Source organism: Azolla caroliniana, unplaced genomic scaffold (assembly GCF_043228905.1).
Source record: "Azolla caroliniana isolate FFs.n. ecotype wild unplaced genomic scaffold, voAzoCaro1.0.p SCAF_1, whole genome shotgun sequence".
Classification (NCBI taxonomy): Eukaryota; Viridiplantae; Streptophyta; class Polypodiopsida; order Salviniales; family Salviniaceae; genus Azolla; species Azolla caroliniana.
Genome location: NW_028230436.1, coordinates 26,954,731 through 26,961,927, shown reverse-complemented (window position 1 = coordinate 26,961,927; position 7,197 = coordinate 26,954,731). Strand labels below are relative to the sequence as shown.

General features: G+C 35.7%; 1 pseudogene; it reads left to right on the top strand.

The window, feature by feature from the left end:
- Positions 1 to 5,957: 5,957 nt before the first annotated feature.
- Positions 5,958 to 6,899, top strand: LOC147869346 (bifunctional TENA-E protein pseudogene; annotated as a pseudogene).
- Positions 6,900 to 7,197: the final 298 nt, after the last annotated feature.

Here is a 7,197-nt window from a genome sequence, read left to right as displayed (position 1 = left end):
GTTACGCAGAAGAAAGAAAGAACAAGCAAGAAAACAATAAAGAGGAAAGGTAATAATAACATGAGACATAGACATACTGTGTGTTTTGGGCGAAGGCGATGATGGTGATGTCTGTATTCTGTCAGAGGGGGGGGGTGATTAGGGTTTGGAATGAACAAAGGAAAGTAAGCAACCGAGGGAGAGAAAGAAAGAAAGACAGGTAAAATGAGAAGACGAAGTATTAAATCCAAAACATATATATATGTACATAAATGTATATGTATATGTATATGTGTATGTGTATGTGTATGTGTATGTGTATGTGCATGTGTATCATCATCATGCATAGAACGTAATATTCGTGTTCGTGCAAGAATTCAAACGTTTGGAAACGAACACGTTTGAAATGGGAAAAATACGTGCTCCTTTTTATTTTTTTGTTTTTTTCATTTGTTGTCATTACAACTTGGCTCAACCTAGTGGTAAGGAGTCATGCTATTGTTGCCTATGTCTTGGGTTCGATTCCTAATTGTCTCATCTCTTTCTCTCTCTCTCTCATTAGTACCAAGTCATAGCAAATTTTTATGTTAGTGTTATAATACTTTTTTTCTTTTTTTTTACTATTATTAGAACTAAGCAAAACCTAGTGATAAGTTGTTGTGCTACTATTACTTGTGTCTTGGGTTCAATTCCCAACTTTTTCATATCCTCTTGTTTAGTGTCATGGCAAAATTTTATGTGGTAAGTTGTTATGCTACTACTGCCTATGTCATGTTTTCTTCATATTCTCGAATATCTGTTTTATGAGTTTTTGATCATTTCTTTTTTTCTTTCTTTGCTATTAAAAATTAGGTCACCCCAGTGGTAAAGTTGTTATGCTACTACTGCCTATGTCATGTTTTCTTTATATTCTCGAATATACGTTTTATGAGTTTTTGAATGTTTGATTATAATTTATAATGACATATTTTGATTCAATCTGTGTAGTTCATACTCATTTTTTTGTAAAGTTCTAAAGTGAGGATGATAGAGATGTCTTGATTCGCATCCCAAAAGTATGCATGTGATACAATGCAAATATTGCAACCATACTTATGTTTGTGGTTCACAATGGATTAGAGTCCACTTATTGGGAGTGAGAGTGAATCAATATATAATATAGACCCTAGTCAATCCAATCCAACTTTGAGATGATTTATCATACACGTTTGATTGAAATCATTCTCGAATGCGAATGCACGTATGATACGTATGGTTCATTCTATACAGTGTATGTATATGTGTATGTGTATGTGTATGTGTATGTGTACATTACATATATTATTAAGTCCTTCCTTGTTTCTTTAGTTGTTGGTTAAATGACTCTAATCACGGCCTTCTCATTGCTTGCCTTGTTCCTTGATTCGTGTTTGTTGTTCACTAAATAAAATCTCCCCTGACAAAATTAGGTTTTGATGCTTTGTTGGAATTCGCCTTCTAAGATTGGGCATTTCACAAAGGCATCCTAATATAGTGGAGCTCTTTGGTGTGTCAATATGGGTCTTGTTAAGTCTCAATGGGCCTTGTTAAGTGATTTGCACACATACAAACACACACACAAGATCCATTCTAACACCATGGGAATCGGCTTGTTAGCCTTACTTGCCAGTTAAGCGTACATTGAACCTCAGCTACATTGGACTGACAACATGTTGTTGCCAATTGTGGAACCCTAAACCTTAAGGAAGCATACACACATGCTTTTGGTTAGTGCATTCGATGGCCCAATCAACACATGTACAATTACATAAAATTAGAAGAGGTGATAAAGTGTGACCGGTCTCGAGGTAAAGTTTATCTCAGATTTTCTAATGAAAGCACACATAGGTAATTAAGATTTGAATGAACCGATCATGGCAAGCCCACCTTTCTAATTAGAAAGCAATAAATAATCCAACATTGCCATGAGTTAAAAATTAATAATCTCCTATTTATTATAAAGAACAACCTTCCTAGTGAGCCTCACTTTTTTAAAGATAGACTTGTGTGCTTAATCTTTTTTTCATGTGAACTTTGACTACCCAGGCATGTTTGGAGAGTACGCAATCATACTTTATAAAATTTGTGACATGTACAAGCATATTTCAGACATTTTTCCTAAATGTTGAAAAAGAAATCTTTGTTTATATATGAATGAAAATAATTGTTGTGTGTGGAATCGATGGAATATAAACTTCTCTTTCACATATAGGTGGGCCAATTTCAAACCGCACTTCGGCTTACACAAAGCTCGCCTATTTCTCAGAAAATGAAAAGGTTAGACTCTATTGGAACATGTCAATGTATGACATGTATAATAAGCCAACAACGTATGTTTTGGTGTTGGCAATGCACCATGATGCATGTAAATCTTCATGCCAGTAACACCTACCAAGACATTAACATTCTCTCCTCTTCCTCAACCACAATAACAATAGAGATGTGTCAGAGTCCTACAAATATTTGTTCATATGCTCGATCTTTCTAAAAAATTATTAGCATATACTCGGTCAAGAAGAGTAAGACAATTTGTTTGATCTATTCTAAATTATGGTTATATGCTTGGTTGAAAAACAATCACCTACCTCAAAAGGAATAAATTAAATCTCTCCTTATGATTATTCGTGATGACCTCATAATTGTTCTCTTTTTTATTATTATCGTAAGTATCTTACCCTAGTGGTACATCTTCGGTTTGATACCCAATTTTCTCACCTCTCTATTATATACTTCATACATATCTCTTAATTCACCAGATGCCACTAGCAATGGGCCCGGTTCGGTTTCTTGGCCTTCAAACCAAACCAAAACATTTATTAATAAAAAAAACCAAACCAAACTGTTTTAAAATTTATGAAGCCATTAAACCAAACCGTTTAAAGCATAGGAGAAACCAAACCGTTTGCGAAAAATTTAAAACCAAACCAAACCAAACCATTTTTTATTGATATTAATCATTATACTTATTATAAATTTGTGTGAAAAAATCATCATAAATTTATTTATCATACTCATCATACTTATTATACTTATTATAAAATTTGTCATCATACTTATCATAATTTTGGTCATTATACTAATCATAAATTTGATCATCATACTTATCATAATTGATCATCATAAATGAAAAAGAGACTCTACATATAATATATATAAAAATTAATAAGTTAAAACAAGAGTTTAAAATTAAAAGTTGAAAGTTATAGCTTATAGAAAATATTTATGAGTATTTTTTAACCTATAAACCTTTAAACCGAACCACATAAATAGAAATCGATAAGCCACTAAACCGCTACACCGCTAAACCGGTCAATTCAAAACCGATTACTAACATTTGAAACCAAACCAAATTGTTTAGTTATCTTTGAACCTATAAACCGTTAAGCCACGGTTTTTCGGTTTTGTTCGGTTTGAGCCGAAACCGGGCCCATTGCTAGATGCCACTATGAAATGTAGGGGTTGAACCCATGACAACTTGGTCTACATTGGGCAACCTTACCAATTGAGCTACATCCATCTGGGCATGATCTCTCTCTTTCTCTCTCATCGTAATGAGCTTACCCTAGTGGTAAGTTGTTACAGTACAATCACTATGTCTTGGGTTCAAAACCCAATTGTCTCACCTCTCTATTACATACTCTACGTAGGGGTTGAACCCATGACCTCGTAGTCTCCATTGAGCTACATCCACCTAGACCTCTTTTTCTCTTTCTCTTTGGTAAAAGTACACAATTATGTTAATTGTATGTAAAATTCACTTAGTTATTGTTGGGAAAATTGGTCCCTCCGGATGGAAAGATAAGTTGAATCGGTCGACAACAACTCGGTTGAGGCCGAAAAATCGATCGATTCCCGATTCAGTTGAGGCCGAATTGGAGTAATAATTGATTTGATAAATAGTCGAATCGGTTGAAGCTGACTCGGGGCTATATTTGGAAATAGCGTCAATGTGCCCTTAGTGGGCTATATTTGTAAATTGCCCATATTGTGTATGAGTATAAATAAACTTAGGGAAAATCATTATAGTGTGTAGAATCATTAGTGTGTATTGTAGTGAACTAGTGTAGTTGCCTTTGTAACTAGTGGAAGAGAGAGTGTGAGAGAGAGTTGTAACTTTGTAACTATTTGTGGACAAAGAAGAGCCTAAGGTTGTCGGCTTAGAGTTTCTTATTGTATTCCTCTCGATATAGTGATTTTGTTTCAGAGTCTATGGGCTCCCATGGTTTTTCCCATTTTAGGGTTCCCACGTTAATATCTTGTGTATCTGTGTTAGTGCATCATTTTCTATTATTTCAGTTTTCTGTCTTTCTCGTTTGTGATTGGTAATCGGTTGTGGCCGATCACATATTCAACAGTTATAACATTGCTTAGTCTCCTCTACCTATCATATGCCTATGTAGGGAGATGGACGTCTTGTAATGCCATTAAAAAACTTGAATATGCATTTGAGGAAATGATCCCCACATGCTCTAACATCTACAAATTCCACATGAGAATACCTTTCAACTTCTTTATATAGGCTTTCACCCCATGTCTATTATCAAATATAAAAGCATTATGCATATTCCAATCAATGTGTTGTAGTCCCTAAAAACGTAAAATGATAGTTCACCATGATATTGACATTCAACCATAAAATGCCCCAATTAACCACATTTAAAACAATGTCTTACAAAAGTCTCCCATTGAAGCTTAAAACCAAATTGACCAAATCAAGATGTATCTATATTCACCCATCCTGGAAGTTTACAACTTGTATCCCATAACATGCAAAATCTACATTTGTTCAATGAATTAACATGAGGAGCAACCAAAACTTTACCAATTTGAGACATCAATTCTGGTAGTAAATCCCAAAAGAATGAGTTACTACAATCAACGATCACCCAAATTGGACATTGTTGTTTTAATAAATCTTTATAATCCACCACCGGAACCATTCCATCACATGCACTAATCTTCTATAAAAAAACATTGGTACCATTGCCATCAAGGTCTGTTAAGAGTCTATTACTAATCAATAGACCAAATCAAGTAATAAGGAAGAAAATAGATTGGATAGAAGAACCCGTTCCACCCGACCACCCCCGAGCTATGATCTAGACATAGCCAACCTACCACCGACGTCCCATACCGCCGGATATTAGGATGACTAATACCTTGGAAGAGATAAACACGATCGTCGAGACGAAAGCCTAGCCCGCACCACCGGTGTCTACGACAGCAGCCTTCCGACGTGATGGTCCTTATGAGGGTAGCTAAGCCTCATATTTATACCTTTTCCTAGGCCCCTTGAATAGATGTGCCTTTCTAAAAGGCTCTCTATTCATTGGTTGTCTAAATCATGATAGTGCATGCACATATCATTCATTCTATCCAATCATTAGTCCCCTTTTTAATAATAGTGAACATACCCTTCACTAATGTAAATATTAGTGACCTACCCTCACCAACGTTATGTGTACATAACAAGGTCGTACAGTGTTCTGAAGATTGAAAAACCACATCATAGAAACCTCTTGAACCCACATACACATCCTCAACACAATTAGGCATTATGAATGAATTCAACCACTACTTAATCCATGATACCAAAGGAAGCTTTGCTAATGAACTACAAAATAACACCACGATCATAGAACCTACCAAAGGTTGCTAACATAGACTTGGTCTCCATCACCACCTCTACAACATCCTCTTCCACACAATCTTTAGCATCTTTTTCATTTTTTTCAATAAAATCAGAAAGCAAAGCCTTAACAAAATCATGATGACTGTCAATATCATAATCATCCCTAATAACATCGTTCCCACCAAGAATAGCAGCATATGATGTTTTGTCATGGTTTGTAGATGTCATGACTAGTATTAGAGACAGAGAGGATTAATACTAGAGATAGAAAGAAGGGAGAAAGATTTTGAGAGAATCACGAGAGAGAGAGAGAGAGAGAGTGGATCATTAGGTTGCTTTTTTGTGAGAAGATTTGGTTGTGGCATGTGCCATGTGATGTGATGGCTGAGGAATCCATAACGCATGGATGGATTGGAACCCACAAGGAGCTCTATAAATTAGCTACTCGCCACCCCTTTCTTCTCAACATACGTGATGGATCCCTAGACCTCCATTGCTTCAAAACTTGGTTGGGTCAAGACTATTTTTTTGTAAGAGAATTTGTTAGATTTATAGCAAGTATCCTTGTGAAAGTGCCAAAAGATGCAGAGGAAGCTGACATTGATATATACTTGGAGGGTTATGTTCCTTAGAGGAAGAGATTTCGTGGTTTCGGGGCGAGGCATCCACATGGGACCTTTAGTTTGTTCAGATTCCTCTTCAGGTTGCAAACATTAATTATTGTAGATACCTTGAGGAGCTCTCCGAATCTCATACCGATTTTGCTATTGCTCTAGCAGCACCGTGGGCAATTGAAGTGGTATATAATGATAACTTTGCATATTGTTTGGGACCTGGTTCAAGGACACCACTAGAGCTCGAAATTGCATGCAAGCGATGGGGAAGTTTGGATTTTAAAAGGTATTGCCAATCGTTGGAAAGGCTCGCTGATAAGTATCTTCTGAAGTGTCTGACACATGTTCAATAACAAGTAGTAGGAGTATTCGTTGAAGTTTTATCATTTGAGATTGGTTTTTGGAACATGAGTGTGGGGTTGTCTATTTCCTAATGTCACAAGAATGTAAAAAATCATGTAGAGGTTTTGTTGAGCAAGAGAGGGTTAATGTGATCGAATCCTACAAGATCATCTCAAAAATTATAGTCAGTGGTGGAATATGAACCCAGACCTATGGATTAATGCAAGCATTGTCTATCACCAGGTTCTAACCCTGATACACATTAACAATTAAGACAGATTTTCCATTAGCACCAATCTATGCATGTTTAAGAATGTATTGCCTGATATTCCATTAGATATATATATATATATATATATATATATATATATATATATAGATTATATTATCGTCTTCGAAGGTAAAATATGACCTATGAGACCAAAAATATTACATTTCACGTGATACGTGTGAAGGTGAGTAGTGACTCTCGATGTTCAATTACCAATGAATGTTTCAATCGAGAGTGCACATCGTGGTTGTGAGAGAAATTCGTGCAAGGATTGGGCTCGATCAAAGAGATGTGGAAAGCATGGTCAAATATGATCAAAGGCAGAGCATTGTATCAAAGTG